This window comes from Dermacentor variabilis, chromosome 4 (genome assembly GCF_050947875.1).
Source record: "Dermacentor variabilis isolate Ectoservices chromosome 4, ASM5094787v1, whole genome shotgun sequence".
Classification (NCBI taxonomy): Eukaryota; Metazoa; Arthropoda; class Arachnida; order Ixodida; family Ixodidae; genus Dermacentor; species Dermacentor variabilis.
The window spans coordinates 165,274,011-165,284,624 of record NC_134571.1 but is presented as its reverse complement, the minus strand read 5'-3'; positions in this window follow the sequence as shown (position 1 = coordinate 165,284,624).

Sequence of the window (10,614 nt, the reverse complement as noted above, 5' to 3'; positions counted from 1 at the left end):
AAGACGGACACATGCTGACGGTGCCCCGTTATCGCCGCCTACTTTCTCTAATAAGATTCACGTGTCTTTTGCACAATGAACCGCATTTTAAGGCTCCGTAGTAGCGTAAGAGGTAAGTTCGTCTAATCAGGAACACGATGCAGTCGAGGGCGGATAGGGTCAAGAGCGATACAGCTGACAATGTTAGGTTAGCACATACTACGACGCCCAATGGCCTCAGATTCACTCGCGATTATGTGAGTGTCATAAAAGGTGATGAGCTCCAATGCTGCAACTTCAGCAGATACGGCTCAGAGCGTGTAAATTGTTAAATAATCATTTATTCGATTACTGTGATTTTATTTTGTCAGCTAATTCCGGCATGACTGCTCCGTGCTGAACACAAATGCCAAGAACTCGCTGTACTACTGTTGAGAAACAGAGTTGATAGAACAGAAAATGATGTTTGTTCATAGCGTATGATGCAGAGGAAGAAATAAAAAAAAAACAAGAGAAGAAAATGAAAAGAAACCCCACAAATAAAAGCCACCGGAAAAACAGAGATTTGTCCAACTTTGCAGAATCACATCGTTACTTTCTACGAATCCGTTTTCTCCAAGAAGTTGCATTGTAATAATAATTTTAATGCTAGTAATTAAAGATTAAGGGCAATGCGAATTACGAGGAGAACGAAAGAATTGACATAAGACAAGCACTGGACCTTTACCCTGCGTCAGCCCTAATTCCTTCCCCTCTCCCTCTTTATTGTGCATCGACTAGATGGCGCATTCAGTTGTACCAGGACAATGAGAGACATTTCATAGAAGGGCTGTCCACTACGATTTCGACTACATTAATAGGTGATTTTTTGCGCTGCCCATATTTAACTGACACGTTTACAAGTTAGTTTGCACGTCATTCATAGCATGCCCTTTATTCCTTCCTATTGCAATATCTGTGCCTAATGGTGTTCTTTTAGGACACCGTGCAAACTTTCTACGCAGTTCTTATAACATGCTTGCAAAGCTGCCGCAGCTTGCATAGTCAGTTTTCCACAAAGACCCAATTAATAAATACAGTTTAGTATTTGATATTCTCGCTATGATCACGCAAATTGAGTTTTGGGAGCTCCGTTTATGTCTTCTAGGGCACTGGGAAAGCACAGTACCAATTTCGGTAATGCAATGAAAGAGGAAGAAACGAAGTTTCTGGAAAATTATTGCGAAGCGCTTAGGTAACCCATAATTGCAGCTTTCAGTGCACATTGCCCACGTTAACATTGCACAATTTCCTTGCGGAGTAATATTTAGATTCTGGAGATTTACGTGCTAAAACAACTACGCGGTTATTAGGGACGGCGTAGTGGGGGACTCCGGAGTAATTCTGACTACTACCTGGCGTTCGTTAACGCGCACCGAAAGCAGGGCACACGGGCGTTATTGAATTTTTTCCCCCATCGAAATGTGGCCGCCGCGGCCGACATTTGATCCCGTGACCTCGTGCTTAGCAGCGAAATGCCGTAGCCACTAAGTCTCCACAGCGGTTATCGCACAGTATAACCCTAACGCGCACGCCGTTCTCTAAAAATATATATTCATTCACTAACTTAGTTATCACTGGGCCGCCAGAAAACACGCAAATAACGTTTCCCAACGCTCCGATATAGTCGTATAGAAACAGGGTGGCTGTAAAGTCGAAACAAATCTCATACCGGCGACACACGGGGCACTTTCGATAGCGATTGAGCTCGATCGGGATCGAATTTACAGATTGTGATTGGACCTTTGACGCAAGCTGCTGGAGTAAGGCAATCGCGGACGAGAAATTGGATCCCGATCGAGCTCGGTCGCCATCAAAAGAATGCTTCGCGTGACACCGCCGTACGTCAGAGACGTCTGCGTGGCGCTGACGTCATTACCGCGAGAGCAGCGGCGGGACCCTTTGCATTTGCTTTTTGCTGTCGCTGCACTCCCATTCACGACTGATCCCTGCGTCCGCGACATGTCCCGGTGCCGGCGGAGCAACGTCCCGGCCGACTGACACTCCCAGGGTCGACGGCGCCGCTCAACAATGCACCTGTCCGTTATTAAGCCCCTCGCGTTTAGCGTCGGCCACGCTAACGTGCACCTTCACGGGCGCCGTCGCATCGCCGCCATCCGCGATTCACGCGCGCTCGGGACCGGTCCACTTTCTCCGTTTCCGTGTCCTTCGGCGAGGCGTCCCCACGCGTCGTCGACGACGTCGTGACACCAGGCCGACGCCGCCGCTGCCGCTCGCCTTCGCCCGCGTCGGTCGCCGCTCGTCGCCCGGGCAGCAGCGTCTCTTCTCACGGCAACGTCTTCCTCGGACGCGGGACCGCGCTGGGTGACTCGCGGGAAAAATGCGGAAAGGGCACGGACTGCTCGCGCACTGCCCCCAGCGGAGGTCGGATCGTGTCGTCTCTCCTTGTGCAACGACCATTGTCCGAAGGCTCACATTCGAGGGGGCTGTCTTCTTTTTCTTTCTCCAGTTTTGCGTGACGTGAGAGTGCGTCCATTTGTTTGTAAGTCTAATCGCGCAGCCTCTACCTTATATATAAGGTGCCTATTGCTGTGCGATTGAAATGAGTGACGAGAAAGGAGAACGGTGCCGCCGTCACCACTGCCTTTGAGCTCCACGAACTGTGACACAACATGGGCGCCGAAATAAACACTCTAACTAGCCCAAGTCAACACTTGCTAGTTAGAGTCCTTATTTAGGTGCCCGTGGTGTCACCTTCTCGTAGTGCCTTTATCTGCGCTGGTACGTCGAGCAAGCAGCCGACCTCGAGCGCGAAGGCAGCGGTGGCGTCGGATAGGTTTTCTTTCTCGCTGCTTAATAGAATTCCGTAGCTCCGCACTAGGCCGCCAAAAATAAATTCTCTAACCAGCCCGCGCTAGCCTTTAACAGCCGTATTCTTAAATGCGCCTTAACGTGAAGCCCACGATTGACGGTCTAGGTGACCGCCGTGCGTGAACGCACTGAACGAAACGCAATGAGCGTCTTGGGCACGTTCGTGTCAAGAGACCCCTACATCAGCTCGAGCACGGGCTTCAAGATGAAGGTGCATTTCCGAATGCGGGGGTAAGCGAAGACTCCTGATTGAAATCGCAGACCTTGTTTTCTATGGAGAGCCCCGGTGCTATGGTCTGCCCGAGCGACTAAGCAGTGCGAGTCAGTGCAACTGTCTAAGGCGTCATGAAACAATAACTCACGAAATAAAACTTAAATTTAAAATAAATTCTTAGGTTTTAGGTGCCAGAACCACGATGCGATCGCGGGGCACGCCGTAGTGGGGGGCTCCCGGTTGATTGCTATCTGCAGTTCTTTAACGCGCACCCTGTTCATGGTACGCGTGCTTTTTGCATTTTGCCCTGATGTGAATGCGGCCGCCGCGGCCGGCATGTGATCGATCGCCCTCGAGTTTGGCAGCGCAAGGTCAAACCCACTACTCCACCATGGCTGGTGAAATAAAACTACTTGATGTAAGGTCAGCTCACAGGTATCTTCAAGCACTCAGACATCTTAATCAAAAAGCGCATGATATTGAACGTCTCCTTCGGTTTCTCATATTAGGGTTACACCATTCTTGTATGTGCCACCGGATGCTGCGGCTTACACAGGGGACTTCACGAAATGCGTTCGAAAGTGTTAAATAAAAAAGGATATAGTTAAATGACTTCCTGTCGGTTGCTTTTACCGCAAAGACGAAAATATTAAAAAAAAAACACTTGAGGTTGTTATATTTAGACAGGGATTACGAAAGTTAGGCTTACCTCTTTAGCCAAAAAAAAACAAAAAAAACAAGACGATTAAGTGCAATGCAAGATTTAAAGCGTGCCATCCGAATAGCTCAGAACCATCTCGAGGCATGCTAAAAGTAGCCACTGTTAATTTTCATAGCGTGACGAATTCCAGCCAATTTCATGCGGGAAATCGAAACCTTAGTGCCCAGGAGCCCAAATGCGAGCCCTTGATAGACTATCGTTAGTGACATAGCTGCATGCAGCCCGTTGTTGGGTGAGAACCAAATGAGCGTCCTTATCAAGCGGCGACCTCCCTCGCTTCATGGTCATCCGAGCATGTGTGAAATTGGCCAGATTCATTTACGCTGTAAAAATTAGCAGTGACTATATACACTTAGCATGTCCGGAAACAGTTACGAGCTCATCGGACGGCTCATAGCAAATCTTCTTCCATCCAGATCAACTGCATAACTATTTTGGGAAAAAGCTAATTAGCGTATTTTTGATTATTTGTTTATTTCTAATTGTAGCCGTATTACAAAAGTAGGCCTATATGTGACAGAAGCAATATGTTTCCTGTTTTTGGGGATTTCCGAACGCATTTCGTGAAACACTGGGTGTCGCGCACTATATTGAATGACGAAGTGAGTGCCAGTAAGTGACTCTTTGTTCTGCGTAATTAAACATCAAATAACAAAATCAAACCCGTTCATTTAACGTAATCTTGCAGATGTGTCTATAACGCGCAGACCTTGCTTTTAAGAAAACAGCGCACAGTAATCAACATCATTTCCGATTTTAAATTTCTTTCATATGGGTTACTACATTGTTGGACCACTCAGAATGCACCAATTATTTGCCAGGGAGGAGGATTGACATCAGTGAAGCAGTGTACATTTGGGAGTCGAACCTGCTAGGTTTTAATCAAGAGAGAAAAAAGAGAAGTAGGCCAGCAGGGCGTGTGGCTAGCCTGCTACCATTCTTGGTCATTCATCTCGTCCTAACATGCTTATATGGGGGCAAGGAGCAAGGAAAGCGTAGGAGAGTTCCCGGCTAACCCACATCACTTCAAGAGAGTGTGGCGGAAGTTACCAGGTGTTATTCGCAAAGGAGTACTGGGATTGGTGTGCCAAACGTCAAGGTTGCCATAGCAACCGCGTTCCTGAAGCTCTCACTGCTGCTCTAGGCCTCTAGAAAGTGCGATAGGTTTTTTCGGCCTGTCTCTTCATCGCAGCACATACTGTTCGCCAGGCAAGCTAACTTTGTAGCGTGGTGCATATGCTTGAAAACTGTGTTTATGGTCCACGAGTGCGAGTGTCAGCCAGCTACAGAGACACTCGAGTAATCACGGCGCGGGTCTTCGTCCTGTTCTCCAATGCGCCACGGAAAAGCGCAGCAGCGCATGCGCTTCACTGAAGCTGTTGCAGAAGTCTCGTAGGCCTTGTTCTGACGCGCGTCGGCAGCACGCACTTCCGGCGGCACGTAGCAATGCAAATTCAAATCTCTCGCCTATCTGCTCCCGCGAGCTGATTGGAGGCGCAAAGGAAGATGCACACCATCATGGCTGCATTTCCGGCTTCAAAAACGTGACGTCAGGGCTTCTTTTATGCTGTTTCTTTCGTCCATGCATGGTGGGGGGACTGCGTTGACAATCTAGGCAAAACGACTTCGCCGTGGACAGCTTTCCTCCGCCATCTTGTCGCCGCATCATCGGGGAAGATACTCAATTTTGCCTCTACAGCGCAGACCCGGTCATATGGGTTTTTTAAAATAAACATGCGTCCTATTTCTTCAGAAAGCGGACGCGCCACTGGGACGCAATGGGTGTACAATGTTTAGATATGTCAGGTGTTTCTCTTTATGCACAACACTTTCTAACCCGCCCGGGCTTTCCCGAGCGCTGCCGCTGCCTTGCAGAACAGCTCGCTCGCAGGACAGCGCTGCCATCTTTACTTATCTACCCTTATGGGTGTCCAGGCTGCTGGTCTTGTTTTCTAGAGATTGGCTGGGTGATAAAAAACAAATGATAAATAAACGTCCTCATTTCAACTCGTATGCGTGAAAATCATGTATTCTTTTTTTTTTTTCAAAGAAAACCTTTCTGACCTTCCTACGTCGACTTTCCTGATCATCAGGCTAGAATCGCACGTATACTTCTGTCGTGACAGCGCCAGCTAGCTCGCTGAGATGACCGCCACGTGATGATGGTGAAGATGGTTTCCAGACTATGCCGCGTGCCACACAACGGGGAATAGGCCTAGAAAGGGGTGGCACGTTTGAAATACATAAGAAAAAATGAAGAAATACGACGCAATGATATAAGATTTGTCGCATTGCGCAGCGCGGGAGCGCGTTACTAGATGAGCGCATCACTTTATTTTGCGCCAAAAGGCGCAGGATTGCAATGGGGCGAATTTACAGCACCTGATTGACCGCTTCGCGAAAGCTTCGCTTCACACAGCCTACGGAATGTGCGTTGAATCTGCCTAACTTTTGTGAAAGAAAAGCCAAATCTGGGGCCATGTTGTTTTTGGAAATAGGACACGCTGCAAGGTGGACATTAGCAGCGAGAGAAATTTCAGCATCTTCGCGAGTTGACTAAATATGCTAATCACCGTTCGAATGTCTTACTTTATGACGCATGTGAAGGAAAAATTGAAGTCGAGATTGACGTGTGTTCAGCAGAGATCCTAAGACTAAGAGAACTTTCGACAAGGTCCCCAAAATCTGCTAAAGATGCCTCGGCGTTCCAGTTAATGTTGTCCCGAACTTTTAGAGACACGCTTTTAGGAAACTGCGAACTGGAAATTCCACGTGTTTTGTAGCACATCTTAAGGCATATTTCTAAACTTTTGCCGCCTATAGAATTTCTACCAAGCGGGCACGACCTCACTGCTTCTAAACTTCAATTTCACAGTCATACATGCAACAGAGTCAGTAATTAAAACAATTCATCTGCACATTCGATTTAGGAAAAAGCATTATTCTAACTTTTTCTTGCTCCAAATGTCCGCCTTACCCCGCAAGCATATGTCAAAAGCCGAAGCCACAAGGGCCTAGCATGATTTCTCAAAAAAGAAAAAAAAAGCAGATATTCCTCTTAAAGAGGAACGACTTGTACTTAGCCATATGGGGCATGCGCCTCGTCAAACCTCTTCCTTCGCCAAGAATCAAATATCACCTCCCTCCCCGTGACGTCCCATGCTTCGACGCCTCACACCGTGCATTCGCCTGAATTGCCGTTTCCACTTCACCCTGACTTATAACGATGAACAGCGCAAACATAGACATCGCAAGAGATTTACGTCATCTGCCGAGCCGCTCAACTCGCCCATGACGTCTCCTGGCCGGAGTACAACAAATGAGTATTCACGATGACGTCACTATGCTATATACGGTCATCACCGATTCCGCTTTCACAAAAATGTTAGTCCCACTGGGAACGCTTTGCAGACGCCCGAACGATGCATGATAACCACGTTCCTGCAACAAGCTTCGCATAACAACGATTCTCAGAGTGCGTGGTATCTGCACTTTAGTACACGCACGCGCACGCGCACACGCAAACACACACACACACACACACACACACACACACACACACACACACACACACACACACACACACACACACACACACACACACACACACACACACACACACACACACACACACACACACACACACACACACACACACACACACACACACACACGTACGCACACACAAAAGATTCTTTGCCCATGCAGGTTCCACGTAGCGTCTATTTACCCATGTTTTCACGCAAAAGCATCACTTCCTCGTCCGCTTATCCAAACTTTGCAAAGTGGACGTGCTCCAGCCGATATACACCCGCCATCGAGAGGGCGTCGAGGCGTGGCTTTCATCATTTCTCGTCATAGCCAAACAGCCGTCCATCATCGCGATGCGCATTGTTTTCCCGCGATGCGCAAATACCTATGCGCACACGAGAGCCGCACCGCTCACAGCACGACCCGCGCGTGCTCTGTATACGGCGCAGGGTGCGCACAGGCGGAGCCTCTCGGAACGCAACCAAGGACGTCGTCCGAAAAAGTCGGGGGTTCGTGCACGCGCCGTTATCGTACGTCCCGAAGCGCCAGCGGTCGGCGCCCACAGCTCAGTGTGTGGCGCGCACCCTTCCGCTGCGGAGACAGCGGGCGACGGCAAATGGGGGTCCTGCGAAAGGGCACGTCGGGCGCCCTCCGCTGCAAGCACGAACGGGCTGTTTAAAGGAAAAGTGTGTGCACAACTGTACCGCGTGACCGCCGCTCATCCGTGGCACGGGCGATGCTCGGAGAAACGGCGCGGCGTTCTAGAGCGCGAAGCCGAAAGCTTGTCGGGACGCGGCCGCTTGCCCAAGAAGTCGAGCGTGCGAGCGCAATTTAGACGCAGCGCGGTGGATGGCGATTCCCGTATATACTTCCCGTGCCACAGCCTACGCACCTACTCGGCGTAGCGGACGGACGTAAGAAAGAATAAAGGGCAGATGAGAGGAGGGCACAGGAAAGGGTAAAAGGGTCAGCGGTGCGGAAGGGGTCTTGACCTGCCATCGCTCAGGCTGTCCGGGCGTTCAAAGGAAACAGCCGCGCATCGGCAGCGTACAAAACGGGCGGACGAACGTCGGAGGAGACGAGTCGACTAGCGTTCCTCGGCAAATTACTCGCCGAGATGAATTTCGGAAAGCGCGGGAGGAGGAGCTGGACGAGCTGGCGGCGGCAGCAGGACGCATCGTGTGGGCGTCCGTGACGCGACGAGCGCTGTTACTCATGGCGTTACGCGCGCTTGCATTGTACGAAACAAAGTGCTGTCGTGGAGAGAAGTGACGTGTCCGGGAAGGCTTTGCGCATTGCCGCTATCCACTGTCAGGTTGCTTCAAATGGCGGACGCTAGTTGCACGAATAATTACAGAGTAATGTTACCTAATTGCTCCGCATGGGGCCCGTATGGTATATTGAAGTAAACAAATACGTAAATAAATAAATAATTCTATTTTTTTTATTGCGATAAAGACTTGCCCTTAAGGCATAATTCTTGATTCGTATATGTGTATTATATGGGTGCTGTGTGGCCTGTGTTGTGTATGAATTGAAGCAGTGTTTTGTGGAATCTGTTTTCATGTATCCAGCGGTCATAGCTGGTTGTCACACTGTAGCGGAGGCCGGCTTGCAGTAGGAGACGCGAGCGTTCCGATTTTAAACCTGTACATGTCCATATTAGGTGGTATGCACCTGCTTCCATCACAGGAACGGAGCAGTATGGACACGTAGCACCCAGTGGTAAATCCGACCAGTTCCACCTTGAGATAACAGCCGGTGCAAGGGCCACCCCGGCCCGAAGCCTCCTAAGCACAACCTCCTTCGCCCTAGTAAGGTGAAGGCGGAGGGAGCAGACACACGGTGGGATAAGAGCGCGTGTGCCCTGCCGGAGAAAGTTTTTACGGGCTCGGAGCGAGTTAAGGGGTTGAGGTGGGAGGGGAATAGGCGGAAGATCAGGATTAGGAGGGCAGTGTGCCTGCTGGTCAGCAGCAATGTTGTAAGGGTTCGCTGAATGGCCTTGAATCCAGTGTACCTTGACGCAAGTAGCTGTCATACTATTCATAGTGTGTATTGTCTCGCAGATTTCCATCGCCGTATCAACCTTCTTAAGTTCCTGAATAGCCGCTAAAGAATCAGTGAAGATATCTAGTTGCTTGATGGTAGGTAGCTTAGATGTCGCATCTTGCACAGCGTCGTGGATGGCTTGAAGTTACATTACTAGAGCGCTGGCTTCCGTAGATAAATAGCGCTGGTGGCCGCTGATGAAATTATGCGTAGTACTCAGGAATGATGTCCTTCCGCCGTCTGGGAGAATGGCAGCATCCGTATAGACTTTGCAGGTGTTAGCGCATGATGCATCGACGATATTGTGTTCGTCAATAGTACCTGTTGTATCGCTGCGTCGTAACTTCATTGGCTTATTAGTTGTAATGCTGGTGAATTCCCATGGAGGCATTGGATAGGGCTGATTGTCAATCCGAGAGCCACGGTGAAAATGAGCATGCAACGCAGCGACAGCCGGAATAAGTTGCTTTTTTACTTCACGTGCTTTTTCACGTTGCAAAATTAGCTCTGCAATTGTGTTGAGCTGGGCATGTTCCTGTAAGGTTGGTATCGGAGTGATGCGGGGCAGTGCTGTGATTGTGCGCATAGCATCGCGATTAATCGTCTCCAACTGTGCCAGCTGTGCCAAAGTCAGCCGTTGAAATTGTGCTTGATATAAAATTCGTGGCTGCAAGACTGCATGCACCAACCGTCGAGCCACGTCAGTACGAGCTCCAGCTGCATTTGATGCAATGCGACGAATAAGGTGAAGTGTTTTTGTCGAACTCTGTCTGGTTTTATGGAGCCAGTGTGCACCACTGCCGGAGTGGTGAATATCGAGACCCGGTATGCGGACCTCAGAAGCCTCAGGGATTGTCACTGCGCCGAGTCTAAATGTAAAGGGGTGCTGCGTCATTCTTGTGCGTCCTTTCTTGTTGGTCACCGCAACATAGCTTGATTTTTGGGCGGAAATGTTCAACCCTGCTTTCCGAGCGTAGTTGTTCAGCACATCAAGGGCTTCTTGAAGCTGTTGAGTTTGTCTAGATATATCTTTATGCATGGACCACAAAGTGACCTCATCCGCATAGATTAAGAACCTCACATCTGGAATCCGATGTAGTTGCCAGGCTAGAGGTATTAGAACAACGTTGAAGAGAAGAGGAGCCAAAACCGAACCTTGTGGGACTCCTCTGTTCGATGTGAAGTATCCTTCTTGTCTTCCATCTACTCTAATCGCAAATGTGCGATTCTGAAGGAATGAGTAGATGAA